Genomic DNA, 19,347 nt, shown 5'->3' with positions numbered 1-19,347 from the left:
TCCTCCTTAGGTCTCTTCTTCAGCTGATCAGAATGAGTATATTGTGTAAGCAGGAGTCTAGCCTCGGGGCTCTCTGGCTCAGTCTTATTGCACATGGCAATGCATCAGTAGAAAAACATCAAATGTTGCACGCCTACCTTAACATCTTGGGACCCTGAGAAATAGCCAGAGACTGGATCTTGTCTTTATCATAAGCACAGTTCTAACTGAGAAGTTTGCTTACACCAAAGTGCTCCCAAGTAGCACTTCTTTTGGCTGTCCTCCCACTCTGTAAAGATAAGCAATGTAGATCCTGTCCTCTCATTCTGAAGATACAAAAGAAGGCACTGGAAGCTTTTAGTCACTAGGTGATTTAGTGGCTAAATTTACTGTATTTTCCAATTTTTGTATACAATCAATTTAAAGCTTCTTTCTGAGCCTGGCGGTGGTGCCACATACCTTTAGTCCAAGCACTCAGGAGACAAAGCCAGGTAGATCCCTGTGAATTCAAGGCCAGCCTAGTCTACAGGGTTTGTTCCATGACAGCCGGGGCTATGCAAAGAAACCCTGTCTTAATAAAACAACAAAAGCAAACAAAAACAAAAGCTAAATAAACAAAATCAAACAAACTCCAACAACTTTCCTCTGTTCTTCTTTTGTTCCACAAAAATGCATTAAGGCTTAGTTTACTTGTGAGCTCTAATTATTCTCTTTTCCTTAAATGGGGGGCCCTCTGTTACTAATGATTAAGGTCTGGGGGCCCTCTGTTACTGATGGTTAGAGCCAAATGTTTCCAGGTTCTTGGCTCTTTATCCAAAGTAGTGAAAATAAGGGTTCCCTTAGATTAGCAAAAGGAGCAAGGCAATTTTATTTGAAGCTAAGCAATAATGCAGAGCTTAAAGAGCAGCTGGCAGTGTCATGCTGCACCATGGGCAGCATGGTGTCTACAGGAGAGAAGGGTTCTATACTGAGGGGAAATAGTTTGGGTGGTCCTCTATTTTAATTGATAGATTAGGTTATCATTTCTCTACTGTGCATGATCGTTCTGATAATACATCTGATTTTAATGATATGTATGTATAGGGACAAATGGTAAATAGGGATTCTCCATGATAGGTTTCTAGAGGACACAGTTTTGTTTTATGGCATACACACCTACACTGGTTCTTTTATTTTTCATAAATAATAAAAATTGTCTATACCAGATGTGGGAAACTTAAACCATTGTTCAGAAAAGGAAGTATGTACTACCTGATACAACTAGTAGCCGAGGGGTTTTGAAGTTGCTAGGTATATGTTTGAATGGGGGGATGGGTCTGGCTTTATGTGGAGGTCCTTGATCCACTTGGAGTTGAGCTTAGTACAAGGAGATAAGAATGGATCAATTCGCATTCTTCTGTATATTGACCTTCAATTGAACCAGCACCATTTGTTGAAAGGGCTATCTTTTTTCCAGTGGATGTTTTCAGCTCCTTTGTCGAAGATCAAGTGACCATAGGTGTGTGGGTTCCTTTCTGGGCCTTCAATCCAATTCCATTGATCCACCTGCCTGTCACTGTACCAATACCATGCAGTTTTTAACACTATTGCTCTGTGGTATTGCTTGAGGTCCAGGATATGGATTCCCCCAGAAGTTCTTTTACTCTTGAGAATAGTTTTAGTTATCCTGGGTTTTTTGTTATTCCAGATGAATTTGAGAATTGCTTTTTCTACCTCTATGAAGAACTGAGTTGGGATTTTGATGGATATTGCGTTGAATCTGTATATTGCTTTTGGCAAGATGGCCATTTTAACTATAGCCATTTTAACTGTAATCCTGCCAATCCATGAGCATGGAATATTTTTTGCATTTTCTGAGGTCTTCTTCAATTTCCTACTTCAGAGACCTGAAGTTTCACTTCTTTGGTTAGAGCCACAACAAGATACTTTATATTGTTTGTGGCTATTGTGAAAGATGTCATTTCCCTAATTTCTTTCTCAGCCTGCTTATCCTTTGAGTATAGGAAGGCTACTGACTTGCTTGAGTTGATTTTATAACCAGCCACTTTGCTGAAGTTGTTTATCAGCTGTAGGAGTTCTCTGGTGGAGTTTTTTGGGTCACTTAAGTAGACTATCATATCATTTGCAAATAGTGATAGTTTGACTTCTTCCTTTCCAGTTTGTATCCCTTTGACCTCCTTATGTTGTCTAATTGCTCTACACACTGAAACTAAGAGAAAAGAAACTTGGAAAGACCCTTGAGGACATGGGCACAGGGGGAAAGTTCCTGAACAGAACACCAATAGCTTATGCTCTAAGATCAAGAATTTACTAATGGGACCTCATAAAATTACAAAGTTTCTGTAAGGCAAAGGACACCGTCAAAAGGACAAATTGGCAACCAACAAATTGGGAAAACGTCTTCACTAACCCTACATCCGACAGAGGGCTAATATCCAATATATACAAAGAACTCAAGAAGTTAGACTCCAGAAAACCAAATAACCCTATTTAAAAAATGGGGTGCAGAGCTAAACAAAGAATTTTCACCTGAAGAACTTTGGATGGCTGAGAAGCACCTTAAGAAATGTTCAACATCGTTAGTCATTAGGGAAATGCAAATCAAAACAACCCTGAGATTTCACCGCACACCAGTCAGAATGGCTAAGATTAAAAACTCAGGAGACAGCAAGTGTTGGTGAGGATGTGGAGAAAGAGGAACACTCCTTCACTGCTGGTGGGATTGCAAGCTGGTACAACCACTCTGGAAATCAGTCTAGCAGTTCCTCAGAAAATTGGGCACAACACTTCCAGAGGATCCTGCTATACCACTCCTGGGCATATACCCAGAGGATTCCCCAGCATGTAATAAGGATACATGCTCCACTATGTTCATAGCAGCCCTATTTATAATAGCCAGAAGCTAGAAAGAACCCAGATGTCCTTCAACGGAGGAATGGATACAAAAAAATGTGGTATATATACACAATGGAATACTATTCATCCATTAGAAACAATGAATTCATAAAATTCTTAGACAAATGGATGGAGCTGGAGAACATCATCCTAAGTGAGGTAACCCAATCTCACAAGAACACTCATGGTATGCAGTAACTAATAAGGGGATATTAGCCTAGAAGCATGGAATACCCAAGATACAATCCATATATCAAATGATGTCCAAGAAGAAGGAAGGAGTCGCCCCTTGTTCTGGAAAGGCTCAGTGCAGCAGTATAGGGCAATACCAGAACAGGGAAGTGGGAAGGGGTAGATGGGGGAACAGGGGGAGGGAAGAGAGCTTATGGGACTTTCGGGGAGGGGGGATCCAGGAAAGGGGAAATCATTTGAAATGTAAATAAAGAATATATTGAATATGAAAGAAAGAAAGAAAGAAAGAAAGAAAGAAAGAAAGAAAGAAAGAAAGAAAGAAAGAAAGAAAGAAAGAAAGAAAGAAAGAAAGAAAGAAAGAAGGAAGGAAGGAAGGAAGGAAGGAAGGAAGGAAGGAAAGAAAGAAAGAAAGAAAGAAAGAAAGAAAGAAAGAAAGAAAGAAAGAAAGAAAGAAAGAAAGAAAGAAAGAAAGAAAGAAAGAAAGAAAAAGAAAAATGTATCCAGCCCCCCCCCCAAAAAATGGGGGGATGTGTGCACATAGTACATAGAGGAAAAGAAACTAGGCAGCCAAGTGCTTTTTTACAGGAGAAGAGAGGTCTGTACAACCCAAAGCCAAATGGGTGTCCTACAGTACTAAACAATCTCCCAGGCTTGCCCTCCTTACCTCCCTGTGCTTCCCTGGGCACAACATTGGCCCTGTGCTTCCCTGGCACAATATTGCAACTGTTTTAAGTAGCTATAGGTTATACACTGTTTTTTATACTAGTAGCTTATAATTTTAAGGAAAATAAGAAAAGTGAAGAGACTATCATTTCTCACCATCTGAATTTTATTTATAGATTAAAAGTAACAGTCATTCCTTTCTTGTTGTGTTTTGAGCTGTTTCAATGAGATAGTATACATGAGACTCCAAAGATGATACAGATGATGCTTCAAATATGATGAATGCCCAATTTTAAAACCTATTGATATAGCTATTGGTATAATACATGTCAGTATTGTACCAATACACACACACACACACACACACACACACACACACACACACACACACACATATATATATATATATATATATATATATATATATATATACATACATACATACATACACTGTCTTATAGTAAGTACTGATTGTTAACCCCACAGGACAACCTAAAGGCATGCCTCCATGCCTGCCTGTGAGAGATTAACTAGACTACCTAGCCTCTGAACAAACCTGTGAGGGACTATCTAGAGTAGGTTAGGTAGGAAGATTTACCTTGACTCTGAGGTCTTGAACTAAATTAAAAAGAAGAAAGCAAGCCAAATACTTGTATTCATCATCCTCTGCTTCCTGCTTTCAAGAGCAGTGTGATCAGTGGCCTCAAGCTCCTACCACCATGACCTCCCATCCTGATGGACGGTACCCTGGATGGGTAAGTTAACATACACTCACCTTAACTTACTTTTGTCAAGATAGCTTCTCAGAGTGGCAAGCAAGCAACTAATACAGTGCATACTATATCATGTACTTCCTAAGGATAAGAAACAATCATTTAGCCTAGAACATTTATGCTTATAAATATATAACCCAACAAAGGCTTTGGCACAGTTAGGTTTTTAAAGTATGGTAACAGAATGAGGGTCCAGAGAGACTAGGTATAATGGGATATCTTTGGTAGAGATGTTTGTTCTCCAACCTCTTATTAAATTACAACAAAACCTTTAAGACAGCTTGCAAAAGTTTTGATATATTCAGGTCATTCAAAAACCCCAAAAATATATTTTTACCAGCTCAGTGACTCATTATATTCTAGACACAATGATAGTGATATTATTAAAAATAGGGACTTGAAGGACAGATAGTGGTAACTTCATTTTTTAGTTGAACCATATTTTGCTTATCTGTATAATGATAATTCATATCACTTGACTGATTTCTCATGGAAAGTTAGAAAAATTTTCACAAATAATGTTTTATATGAATCTTTGTATATATCAAATATTCAACACAAATAAAATGTATTGGCAGTAAGTTCTGACTTGTATTTACCTTAGATTATTTCACCTTTATACTTTCTGCTTATGTACAAAATTGTAGGCTGACAAAAGTATTTTTCAAAGGGCCATTAAATGACCCTGGGTTTTTATTATTTCTGCTGCAATATCCGTGATAGTTTAACTCTTGATCCTTTGAAAAAAACATCACTGTTTTGTGATTTGAGGATATTATCTTTGAACTGACTTCAGCTATATTCTTACTTGACTGTAAAAGGTTTGAAGTTTCTATATTTCATTTGGAGGTGATGTAACTTTATGAATCATAAGCTAATATTATTCAGTGACTTCTGAAAACTCTTACTCCTCATATTTTCAAATATTTATTTATTGATTGATCGATCAATTGATTGTTTGATTGTTTGATTGATTGATTGATTGATGCAAAGGCAAGAGGTTTATTTTCCAGTGCGTCGGATCAACCTTCAGTTAGTCCTTCAATGGGAGTGAATAGAAAGCTATTAAAAGTAGTTTTTATACTTTTTAGGGGCCTGTGTTTCACCAGCAAGATTAAAGTTCAACCTTATTGACTAAGCATATTGACCTTTCAATCTATTGTCTAGCAAGCATGACACACATGTGAAATCTACCTGGGATTGTCCAGAGGGTCAGGTGACTATCAGTTGGTACATTCTGATAGAATTTTTTACTTAAAAATGTTTCTGTGGGTGAAGAATGAAACTTGGCCTAGCCTTGAACTCAGGTAGGAGGGGGAAACTATAAGGAGGTTGTAGGACTGGAAAAACCCCTGGGGTCCCTCATTCCCCCCTTTTTCTTGTACAAGCTCCAATCCTAGAGCTATCTATTCTTAGGGGACTTGGGTAACTAACTCATATTCTTCAGGTGCTGTTCTTAGGGACTCATATTGTTGGCACAGGACCATCAGTTGTACTGCTCCTATTCTCTCTTTTATGAAAGCTATATTGTTCAATATGCAGGGTCCAAAGGTCAACAACTGCTGAACAATAAGGGGTCAGTGATCAAAGACAAGGTCCAGCCACCAGGTCTAAGGCCAGTGTTCCTCTGCAGAGGACCAAGTTACCTACCCAGGGGCTGAGAGTACTTGCCAAGTCACTTTGGGAGGGTTGTGGCGGGGGTGCTGAGTCTCAGCGAGGGAAGGTTTCACTGGCCTTGCAGAAGGATGGGCAATCTTGAGCTTGAGGGGGTTATTCAGGTGTCTGGCTGCTATCCAGTTGGCATCGGGTGCAGGTGCTGGCCTGATGAGAGTTACATGAACCCAGGTGTGGTATAATTCTCCCCCAATTAATTTAAATATTAATATAACAAGAAGCCTGTGATTGGGCAGTAGAAAAGGCAGGCAGAGTTAAGGTTTTCAGGGACAGACAGAGACAGGAAGAGGAAAAGAAAGGAAAATGGAGGAAGAGGAAGCTGATCCAGATTCCAAGTGGCTTTAAATAGCCACAGGTAGCTCTGAATATCATAAAAGGGATGGATAATTATAGGAAAATTTATATAATCAAGGTGGGAAATATATCAATATCAATTAGCTCTGAGTAAATTGTGTGGACGTTTTGTGAGGTGAGAATTTACTGATATAAATCTGACTTATAAATTACAAGCCCTGGGCTGGAGAGATGGCTCAGTGGTTAAGAGCACTGACTGCTCTTCCAGAGGTCCTGAGTACAGTTCCCAGCAACCACATGGTAGCTCACAACCATCTGTAATGGAATCTAACACCTTCTTCTGGTATGTCTGAAAACAGTGGGGTGTACTCGTATACATAAACTAACTAAATAACTCTTTAAATAAATAAATTACAAGCCTCTAGAATTTTGATTTTATCAGGTTACTGGGATTTGGGGCCACTAACTACAGTGGGTGGATGACTGGGAATGTGAGCAAACTCTGCAGATGAGTGGTCACTGCTTGGAGCTAGCTATGGAGGCAGCAGGGTCACCAGGGCCCAAGAGCAGCTGGGTATAGAGCAGAATGGCCTTTCCCACAACACCCAGGCAGTTACTCCATCCACTTTAACTGCAGTCCGGCAGTCAGGTGGCCAACCACACCAGGAATTGCCCTTTCTACTTTGCCTCCACGTTTTCAGCACAATGCCTCTTAACATATACCCAGTCTCCAACTTGGTACTTGTGTGGAACCTCTGGGGTATCTGCATTATACAGGGCACTAACTGTAGGCCACAATTCCTGGTGACTGATCTGGAAATCTTGCAATCAAGTCATAAGGTCCTTGTCAGCCTGAAAAGTCGCTGACTGGGTAGGGGGTAGGGTCAAGAGCTGGGAACAAGGGAGTAGAGTCCCATACAAGATCTCAAAAGGGGTCAAGTTAAAATGGTAGGGGGTGTTCCAGACTCCAAACAGGGCCAGAGGAAGGAGCACCACCCAGTGAATACCAGTCTCCAAGGACAACTTAGTTTAGGTCTCTTTTAGGGTTCTATTCATTCTCTCTACCTGCCCTGAGCTCTGAGGACAATACACACAATGGAGCTTCCAATTAGTCCCCAATATCTCTGTCAATCCCTGAGTTACCTTAGAGACAAATGCAGGCTCAATGTCTAATTACCTTGGGCAATGCTCAATTACCTTGGGCACTCTGAACCTCAGAAAAATTTCCTCTAATATCTTCTTGGCTACCATGGTAACTGTTTCCTGCTTGGTAGGGAAAGCCTCAACCCATCCAGAGAAAGTATCCACAAACACTAGAAGGTATTTGTCACATATTTTCCTGGCTTAACTTTGGTAAAATTTGACTTCCCAATATACTCTAGGCTGTTTTCCCCTAGGTCCTTTGCCTTGTTTACTCTTGACCATATGAGCCTTCACTTGTTGGCATACCTTACACTGTTCTACTCTCTCTCTGGTCCAAAACCTGAGGCCCATTATATATTTTAGATCCATTAACTGCTTGGACAAGATTTTTACCCCTAAATAAGTCCATCTGTGCATTTGGCCTAATAAGTCTTTAGCTTGCTCTCTGGAGAATATAGTTTTTCCTTCTTGTGAGCTCGAATGCTTTTCCTTCTCTAGGTAATAGGTGGCTAGCAATCTGAGTCCTGTTTTCTTCCATAACTTTTAAGTGAGGCCATCCCTTAGTCCAGTCTCCTTCCCTAGTGGGTGTCTCTTGCAGGCCCCATAACCAGTGGCCTCTATTTCTTTTATGTATTTTTCTTATATATACATTTTTTCTTTTGTATATATAATGTGATCTCAGGAGATGATTATTTAGTATTTGAGAGCAAATTGGGAGGTCTCTTTTCTGAGTAAGAGCATTTCTTCCATTCTCAGCATACCCAAGTTGCATGCAGTTTTTTGTCTAGATTGAAGCTCAATTAGGGGGCATGCTCGAGTGACGTTATGCCACTTGAAGTGGTAATACATTCTCCCAAACCATGGAGCACTTTAGAAAAATCCCAAGCTTGTAGAGGTGCCTCCACTTGATCAGAGGAGTCTAAGGTATTGGCAAAATAATACAAGGTATTCCTGCTGCCACTGGTTGCCTCGCAGAATTTGAAGAACTTCCCTACTGAAGGCCCTTATAGCTTTGCACATAGTTTGTCAAATAGTTGAACTAGAGCTGACCTAGAAGCCTTCTCTCTGGGGAGTATGTCTCAAGGTATCCAAAGGTGCTATGCAAGCTAAGCAAACAGTAGTCCTACCCTGATGTAAAGACTGAATCACAGCAATAAGCAGCTGACAAGATAACTTCAAGAATGCAATAGTGGTAGTTTCTCTTGGTGATAACTAACAACTATCTAATTGCTCTTAAGGCATGCTCAACAGGAGAGAATTCATGCCTAGCAGCATAAATCTAGTTAATTACCCATAGATGGTGAGATTATAGAGGGAAACCTACTACTGCCATTTTCCTGAACAAGTATAATCCCTAACTACATTCTAAACACTTAAACCTTCAGGTAAGTGTGTTTCTTACAACTCATCAAAAAACATCTTTTTGTATCAGATAGAGACCATTACAGAAACCCACAACTGTCAAAATACAAAGAACAACTGACTACAATGTGCTCAATCCCAACTGATACATCCACAACATAACCTCTATACCCAAGGCTCAGGAAATATTATAGAAGTTGGGGATGGAACGATTGTAATAGTAAGAGAATCAGGATATCTGCTGGAAACTTGTGATTTCTACATATGAAATATCAAAACTATGATTAGGTAAGCAAGACTTGCCCAGTGACAACACCAGCTGCAATGCCAACATGAATGGAAGAAGTGTGGCAAGGTCTTACCCCTGGATAAAGAACTATAGGCAATTAATGGCTGCTGAGAAAAAGCCCATCAGTCTTCTCCAGGGATGACCTAGCCCAGATTATCTAATTCCATGTAGTCAGCTCCATACTCACACCTACATGTAGCACTGAACAGACTCCATTATTAAAGAAGAAGATGTTGTGAACTTGACAGGGGAGATTTGAAGACATGGCAAAGGTCAACAAGGCCTGATACAAAAGAGAAAGGAAAACCTACATCATACTGTCCCCAAAGGGGAGACCAAATAGAAGTTCAAGGACCCCAGTGCAACTAAGATGCCTCCTTCAGCCTTCTTGCTCTGTTCTAAGTACTACCCCAAAATCAAAGAACATCCTGGGTTATCCATCATTGGTGTTGCAAAGAAACTAGGAGAGATGTGGAACATCACTGTAGTGGATGACAAGCATCCCTATGAGAAGAAGGCAGCCAAGCTGAAGGAAAATTATGAAAAGAATATTGCTGCCTACAGAGCTAGAGGAAAATCCAATGTAGTAAAATGAGGGTAGTCAAGGCTGAACAAAGGAAGAAAAAGAAGGAAGAGGTAGATAATGAAGAGTATGATAGGATGAGGAAGAGAAGGAAGATGAGGAAGATGAAGGTGATGATGGTGATTATGATGACGAATATACAATATTTTTCTTGTCAATAAAGCATTTAACATCCTTATATACAAGTCCATCCCTTTAAAGAAAACAATTGAAAAATATGGCTGTATAAAATTTGTTTTTAAATTATACAGTATCTGTTTTTGTATAGTTAATACACTACTGAATGTGTCTTTAGATAGCCCTTTCCTGGTGGTATTTTCAATAGCCACTAACCTTCCCTGGCACTGTGGAGTTGTAAGTTGGCATGGAAATTTAAAGCAGGTTATTGTTGGTGCACAGCACCAATTAGTTATATATGGCGACAGTAGCTTTTTTGTTTTTTGTTTGTTTTTCATCTTCAGTTGTGTGTGATATGGCTTATATAAAGATAATTGTTGTTCTGTTAACCATCTTGTAATTGAAAAAATAAATAATGCAGCTGTTAGTACTCTGCTTCTAGGTAAATGAGATTTTTAATAAAAAAAAGATTGTTTTTCAAGACTAAAAAGAAATGAATAAGATGTTAAAGTTTGTAAATTGCACTTGACAAAAGTATCTGTGTAAATTCATATGTTTTTAGTAGAAGCTTGCAAATCCATTTAGTTCCTTATTAAATTCATTCAGCATCCTGTATATGAAAACACTCAGAAGAATAATACATTTTAAAAGTGGCTTAGGTGATAAAGATAATTAAATAAAATAATTCCACAGGAAGTTTTCTGCTTGAAGATTCATTAAACTTTCAACAAAGAGGCAGGGGGTCCGTTCTCTAAAGCTGCCAAGGTGAGGCGAAGTTCCTCTCTCTCTCTCTCTCTCTCTCTCTCTCTCTCTCTCTCTCTCTCTCACACACACACACACATACACACACACACACACATGGTGCTGGAGAAAGAGTTCTATATCTTGATCCAAAGGCAGCCAGGAGGAGTCTCTGTTCCTCACTGGGCAGAACCTAAGCATAGAAGGCTCAAAGCCCACCCACCCAGTGACACACTTCCTCTAACAAAGCCACACCTCCTCCAATAAGGCCACACCTACTAATAGTGCCACTTCTCATGGGCTAAGCATTTTCAAACCACCACACAGCCCAAGGAGATGTTGTGAGAAGAACTAAGGAAGGGTAGTAGAGTAGGGAAGAGTTAAATGGCAATCTAATCTCTTCACCTTATTCAAACCAGTAAAACTTAGGGAGCTTCAACACCTTCCAGATCTTCCTCAAAAAAAATTTAAAAAATAAAAAAAAAAAAGAGGGAGAAAGAAAATGAGAAACAGTCCTGGAGTTTCATACTGTACTGTGGATATGTAAACACTCAGTGGTAGTCATCACACTTTTATCTTTGTCTATTTCTCAGCTGAGCGAAAAATTTAAAAAAAAATGTATTGGGTCTTTCAAATATATACTTCTGTCTAGAGCTTTAAAAATGTGTGTGTGTGTGTGTGTGTGTGTGTGTGTGTGTGTGTGTGTGTGTGTGTTTTATATCCAACCAATGGACTTGAAGTCAGGGACCCCTATGGGTGAATTAAGGGAGGGATGGAAGAAGCAGAAGATGAAAGCGATTCCATAGGAAGACCAGCAGTCTCAAGTAACCTAGACTCCTGGGAGCACCAAGTCACTGAGCCACCAACCAGGCAGCATACACGGGCTGGCCTGAGACCCCCTGCCCTCAACACATATATATCAGAGGACTGCCTCATCTGTCCTCAGTGGGAGAAGATGTGCCTAATCCTCAAGAGACTTGAGAACCTAGGGAGGGGGAAGTCCTGGGGATAGGGGAGCACCCTCTCAGAGTTGGGGGAAGGAGGAATGGGGTGAGGAACTCAACTTCTTGATTCTGTCTTGAACATCCCCAAGATTCTCTGGGCTCTAATGGAACAGCTTTTTGATCCTGAACTATTAGCACCATATATTTTCTTTGTACCAGTGTTCATCTGTTCACTTTATCATGTGCCATCTCATTAACTCTTCAAGGTAAAGCAACCTTCATAACTTATTTGGGATATGGGAACTTCCCAGTGATGAGCATTTTCATGCTGCTCAGAAATCCTGTGGGAACCTACAATGGATTTTCTCACCAATGAGCATAGGCAAAGAGACTCATTCTGACACCATCTCTTCCATGGAAAGGCACACACTCTCACCACCCCACTAAATTATCTCCACTCAGACTGTCTACACAGTCTTTTGGCTTGCAGCCAGCCTCAGAATTAACAGCTTATACAGAGCACAGGGTTGCCCATCGGGACAATGACTATTGTCATAGACATATACACCATGGTGTACACTTTGAAGGAACCATTAACAGACCCATGTGGGCACTGATAGCTCAAGGTTAATATCTTTACAAAGGGAAAACTTTCTCCCCATTTAGGAGTGACAGATTCCACCTATATACATATGAGTGGAATAATTATTGCATTTTCAAGTTTCCATTTTTGAGACTCTTACCTTCCCTGATCCACTTTTCTCACTCCTACCAAAGCAGGGGTTTGCCCCTGGCTTTGAAATCTAACCTACAGACCTCCACCTAGATGATAAGGTCAAGCTTCTGAGACATGACAGATCTGTCACCATCAGCTCCCAGATAAACAGCAGGACGATGTGCTAAGCTCCAGCTTTTCTCAACCTTCAAAAAGCTTTATAAACTCAGGACCTTCTTTGATCTGCCTGAATGTCCAGTTCAAGTCATGTTTAATACACAGCTGTCAAGTATTCTGGATTGTTCATGCCTTTGTAAGTATAATGGGATGGTCCTAGACTTTCTGAATATATTCCCAAATAATTCAAACCTTTTTGGAGGTGAATAACTCTTAAATCTTCTTCCTTCATCAGACTTTTTAATTCTGAGGTTTGCTTCTATGAGTTTACAAAATATGTGTTCACATTCTACTGTCACCAGACATGTAAACTTTGATGAGGAAAATCAACTGTGACCTAATTTAGGGCTTTGTGACTACTTTCCATGTGGGCTACGTTAGGGAATATTTTCCTTGAGTTATTGGGACCATTGTTCTCAGTTTGTTGCCAGAAGCTCCATCATCAGGATATCCCAAACACCTGTGGTACTTTTTCTCGTCTATATTTGACTGGAGTCATCCTGCAACACCATGGTGATCAAGAATTCTGTTTCCAAATGCTCCTGTAGCCCATTTTTGATACCTTCCTATGACACTCCATTTTAGGAGCAGAAGCTTTCCCACAGCCCTGTAGCTTCTTTACCCCAGTGGCAGCAGTGAGAAGCTTTAGGTTTCTCAACCAAACATCTCTACACGGACAGGGAACACTGTGAATCATACAGTGTTCATCAGTAACTGTCTTTCTCCTGTCCTTCTCAAACTGTCATCTTCAATAATAGGGTTGCTGCACACCATGGTTACAAAGTGCATACATGCAAAACACTCATACACATAAATAAATAAATCTTTAAAAAATATCCATTGTTCCAATAAAAACCTTAAAAATGACTCCTTATTCAACATTCTACAATATTTAAAATGCAATTTCCTGTGTATGGATCTGTTTTTGTTTGTTTAAGATTACTACATGCAATTTTGGGAATATCTGTTTGAATGTTCAGTCCCTGCTTGGTGAAACTATTTTCAGAAGTACTAGGACCAAGAGGTATGATTTTTGAGGGAAATGTCACTGGAGGTGGGCTTTGATGTTTCAAAACCTTGTGCTAGACCCAGTCTCTCTCTCTCTCTCTCTCTCTCTCTCTCTCTCTCTCTCTCTCTCTCTCTCTCTCTCTCTCTCTCTCTCTCTCATGCCTGTTGATCATATAAAAGGCTCAGGTACTGCTCCACAGCTCTGCTTGAATGCTTCCATGTCCACCATGATGGTCATGGACTCACCCTCTGAACTCTAAGCAAGCCTTCAAGTAAATGTTTTCTTTTATAAGTGGTCACGGTGTCTCTACATAGCAGTAAACCAGTAACTAAACAACAATGATTTATCTTCTTTGTTAACCAGACTGGTTTTAGAGCTACTTAAGATATATTTATGGGCATTTCTCTAAGTATGTTTTAAAGGTTTGAAGAGGGAGACCCACCATGAATATGCACGGTACCAACTCAAGGGCTCAGAGCCCTGCATAAACAAAAGGAAGAAAGTTAATCCAGTGCCATCATCCATCTCCTTCTTCTTTTTTTTTTTATTTATTTTTTTATTCGATATAATTTATTTACATTTCAAATGATTTCCCCTTTTCTAGCCCCCCCCCACTCCCCGAAAGTCCCGTAAGCCCCCTTCTCTTCCCCTGTCCTCCCACCCACCCCTTCCCACTTCCCCGTTCTGGTTTTGCCGAATACTGTTTCACTGAGTCTTTCCAGAACCAGGGGTCACTCCTCTTTTCTTCTTGTACCTCATTTGATGTGTGGATTATGTTTTGGGTATTCCAGTTTTCTAGGTTAATATCCACTTATTAGTGAGTGCATACCATGATTCACCTTTTGAGTCTGCGTTACCTCACTTAGTATGATGTTCTCTAGCTCCATCCATTTGCCTAAGAATTTCATGAATTCATTGTTTCTAATGGCTGAATAGTACTCCATTGTGTAGATATACCACATTTTTTGCATCCACTCTTCTGTTGAGGGATACCTGGGTTCTTTCCAGCATCTGGCAGTTATAAATAGGGCTGCTATGAACATAGTAGAGCATGTATCCTTATTACATGGTGGGGAGCCTTCTGGGTATATGCCCAGGAGTGGTATAGCAGGATCTTCTGGAAGTGAGGTGCCCAGTTTTCGGAGGAACCGCCAGACTGCTTTCCAGAGTGGTTGTACCAATTTGCAACCCCACCAGCAGTGGAGGAGTGTTCCTCTTTCTCCACACCCTCTCCAACACCTGCTGTCTCCTGAATTTTTAATCTTAGCCATTCTGACTGGTGTAATATATAAAGAACTCAAGAAGTTAGACTCCAGAAAACCGAACGACCCTATTAAAAAATGGGGTACAGAGTTAAACAAAGAATTCTCACCTGAAGAACTTCGGATGGCGGAGAAGCATCTTAAAAAATGCTCAACTTCATTAGTCATTAGGGAAATGCAAATCATCTCCTTCTTCTTGACAGTAGATACAATGTGACCAACAGCCTTGGGATCCTGCTGTCATACTGTGCGTCTTTAATGACTATACCCACAAATGATGAGCCAAAAGGGACCTCTCCTTCCTTATGTTGTTCTGTCAAATATTCTGTCACAGAAACAAGACAAGTAATGGACACAGTATCTATCCTTTCTCTAACAAATTTTCTAGCACCTTGCATGTTCAAGGGAAGGAAGAAAAAAGAAGAAAATTGAGAAAAGTGCTTTTTTCCACTTAGACACAGGATCTAAATGGAATCTCATACATAATTTTAGACTACACACTAACTACCTACATTAGCTTTTAACAATTGTTGTAACAGAATTTCATAAGCCAGGTGGCTTTAACAACAGTTCTGGAGGGCAGAATTCCGAAGGTGACAGCCCATATGTTTCTTTTGAGTTCTGTGAGGAAGGATCTGCTTCATATCTTTCCCTATCCCTGTCCCTATCCCCTACCCCTCTATCTCTCGGTTATAAATGACATCTCCTCATTGCCTCTTGGTGTGTCATCTCTCCTCTACAAATGGTTATCTTTTAATTCAAGTCTCCGCCTTTATAAGAATATGGTCAAAAATATGGTCAACTCTGCTGAGGGTGTATTCTAACAACATCACTTAATTCGCCTATAAAGACTCATCTAGGATATATTCTTAGGGAGAAATGAATAAACCTTTACTCACCTCAGATAGGAGCCAACAATATTCCAAAGTAAAGATCCCACCTTCCAGTGACACACTTCCTCCAACAAAGTCATACCTCAGTATCCCTCTCAAGTAGCACCAATCTATAATGACAAAGCATTAAAATCTATGACTCTATGGGAGCCATTCTTATTCAATCTGCCATCAAAGTCCAACTTGGTGAATCAATGAATTTGCTGGGTTACTTATAGGAGTCTAAATTAGGGGTTACTTACAGGAGCAGAAATGGCTCAAAGACAGTCAACCATCAAAAACCCAGTTTAGCATGGATGATGACTCACAAAAACTGGAAATATTAGGCAAACTGCATAACTTGAAGGTATAATAAATAAATAAATAAATAAATAAATAAATAAATAAATAAATAAATAAATAAAATAGAATAAATAAAGTATCACAACAGGCTGCAAAGTATCTTCTTTCTGGGGAAGCTTAGTTGTTCTGTGACTCTTCTAAGCAGGATGGCTGGTCTGAAAGTGTCTTCAACAAGTCATTACTACTTATGTAAACTACGGGGGAGGGCTTAGTGGATCTGCTCAGTTTCAGGAACATCCTGAAGCTATTGAGTTGCTTACTTTCTGACCTCAGGTAGCTTCCTTGCTAAATGATACACTCTCACCTCTCTTTAGGCACCCTCTGTCCTAATGAACTTCCCAACAAGACAGACTAGTTTATCTAAGAGGAAATTGCTGCACAAGACTCAAATAAAGACATTCTGTAAAGCTTGTGTTAAGACTCCAGTCTATATTTTTTCACACATGGTTGCATACAATCCCACACATAGCACTAACATTAACAGTAAAAGAATATTTGACTAAAGCAATAGCATGATATACCACTATACTAATAAGCGTTTTATTGTTATGATACTAAAGAAATCAACATTTAAAAAGGAAGAGTCTTTGACAACCATTGTTTTAAATATACTAGTCTATAATCACTTGGATCCACTTGCTGTTGAGTCTGAATCAAGACAGAGCATATGGGGAACTTGCAGAAACAAATGTACTCACTTTCTTATGTCCAGCAAGTAGACAGAGAAGGGGCAAGAATCTCAGCCTCTTCAAAGGCACAGTAATCTGCCTCCTCTACCTAAACTCATGTCCAAATGTTGTACTGCTTCCTAGTTCTGCCACAAACTGGCAACCCAACCTTTTAGCACATGGCTTTTGGTGACATTTTAAATCAAGACTATAAAAATCTGAGACTCTAGTTAATAGTTAGAAAATTATTTTGCCTGAATCTTAATCTTGACTCTCAATCAACAAAAAAACAAAACAGTATTTCATACTTAATCTTACCCAAAGGCAGAGAAGAGACTGAACTCATGTTTGACACACAGCCCATCAATGTACTGATCTCTTCAGTTATACAAACTATAAGCATGTTTTATTTGAAATTTTGTATTAGTTGTAGACATTGTCCCCTTAAAATCTAACATTCAAATGCTTTGAGTTTAGAAGTACTCTGATACTTTTCAATTATTTTGTTCATAATATTTTGTATAATCTTGAAAATATTTTTTAATAACTAATGAATTGGTATTAAATGATAAGCAAGCACTGGAGTGATCAAAGCTGTACTGACAATGACTTACTCACTTGCAAATATCTTTCCATATTGCAATACCTGAGCATTTTCTCATTCATGCTTATGTTCAGACAAGATAGAGGAAATGGTCATCCCTGCATGTATGCGTTTTAGATCAGGGCTCAGGAAGAGTGCTGCACTTGTAGCTCTTCAATGTGCACTTAAGGAAAGGTGAAAATGACACTAACATTTTGTTTTGAAATAAAGAACACTGAGAGAGGGGGGGGAAGGGGTGAGAGGGGAGAGGTGCCATTGTTCTTTGAACCACCAGACAAATTGAGCTAGACAAGAAATAAAGTTTTAGTGGGAATATTGATTTTACACAGAATTGACACTGCAGAATAACACCTTCCACTTGGGCCAAGAGTTAATTTCAGAAACTATATTCATTTTTGCATTAAGTTTTCAAGCTTGATAAAATATAGGCCTTAATCCTCCTTCACTAGCCAACAGAATTCTACCCTAGGAAGGCAGTATCTTAACATAACTTATGAAAAGCTTAGTTTTGCATATAAACTCTTAAACAGAATTCTGGAGATAACTCTCAAATGGAAGATTAATAAGAAGAACCAATGCTGGATTTTTTTTTAATCCCTAGATGTTTCTTTAAGATTTTTGAAGCCTTAATTATGTAGTGATTTGATTCTTTAAGAGAGAATAGCTTCACTTGAACTTCCAGAATTTGATTTAAATCAACTGTTGATAGGCATACAGGGTAGGGGATAGGAGGCAATGGAGCAGGAATACCAAATATAGTCAATAACTGAGAACTCTTAGTGTCCAATATCACCAACACTATACTAACTTTATTAGAATTAACTTTATTAGAATTTTCAAAATGTATCATAGGTGGTCTTGAGTTTATTTATTTACTGTCAATACTATCCTGTCTGACCTTGCACAATATATGCAGGTCTGGGAAACTCTCATTCCAGATCACCCTCTGGTATAGTCCTATTACTATCCCTAGATGATAATTTCTGAGATCCCCAAGCCCTCTTTGCAGTTCCTGTTTTGTTCCTGCTAACTTATTGGGCAACATTTTTAGCATCTCTAGAATCTGAAACTTGTAAATTAATTTGCTTCCGTTTCTTCTGGAAGGTTAGAAGTGAAACAACAGCAATTTGTTGTTACATCAGCAATTTAGAACCCAGATTCATCACATCATGGTGGTCTTTCAGATAAAATGGCTCTACATAAGAGGGTCTCTTCTCTTGGGTCATGAATCAAGTAGTCCTGGGCTACTATATCAGTTTCTGTTTTGGTGAAAGAAGATGTGAAAGGACATCTCCCAAAGAAGCAGGTTACCCCATATTCTGTGATCAAATCTGTCCTATTCTGGGGTTTGTCTTCAAGCAAGTTATTGGAAACTGGGGGTCCATTCTTATGGGACCATGCCCCTATGGGATTACATGAAACACAGCAGCTGACTTTTTATTGATCTACCTGCCTCTGAGTCATAGATACAGGGGATCATCTCTCATTGGCACATTACCTTATGTATTTTTCAGGAAACTAACAGTTATTAACAGTTAGCTTCACTAGATGCCACTCCATGTTGCCAGTGAGCAGTCATAGCTGCAGTGTCCTCTGTGGAATGTGCAGCAGATAATCCTTAATCACTCCCTTATATTCTACATTGCAATAATAGAAAATACCAATACACTCATGTTCACATAAACCTTCTGGTAATAAAGGAATGACAGCACTGCCAACATAAAAGAAATGAAATGGAATCAACGAACTAGAAGGCCAAACTCAGGCTGGAAGAGAAATGATTGCCCTCCTACAATTGTATATAATTTTTTATACATAATATATATAAACATTAATGTAAATATTAAGGACATATACCAACTGAATCTGCTGTATTAAAACTGCATGACACATGACATGGAATATACTTTCTCTGCCTGTTATTTTTCTGCCATTGTTATTTTCCCTCTTGGTAAATCAGGACAATGTGTTATTAAGATTGCAATAAAATATACCTCTATGTTTCATATAGATTCCTGTAAATGGAAG

The sequence above is a fragment of the Apodemus sylvaticus genome, chromosome 4 (assembly GCF_947179515.1).
Source record: "Apodemus sylvaticus chromosome 4, mApoSyl1.1, whole genome shotgun sequence".
Taxonomy (NCBI): domain Eukaryota; kingdom Metazoa; phylum Chordata; class Mammalia; order Rodentia; family Muridae; genus Apodemus; species Apodemus sylvaticus.
This window is presented reverse-complemented; position numbering follows the sequence as displayed.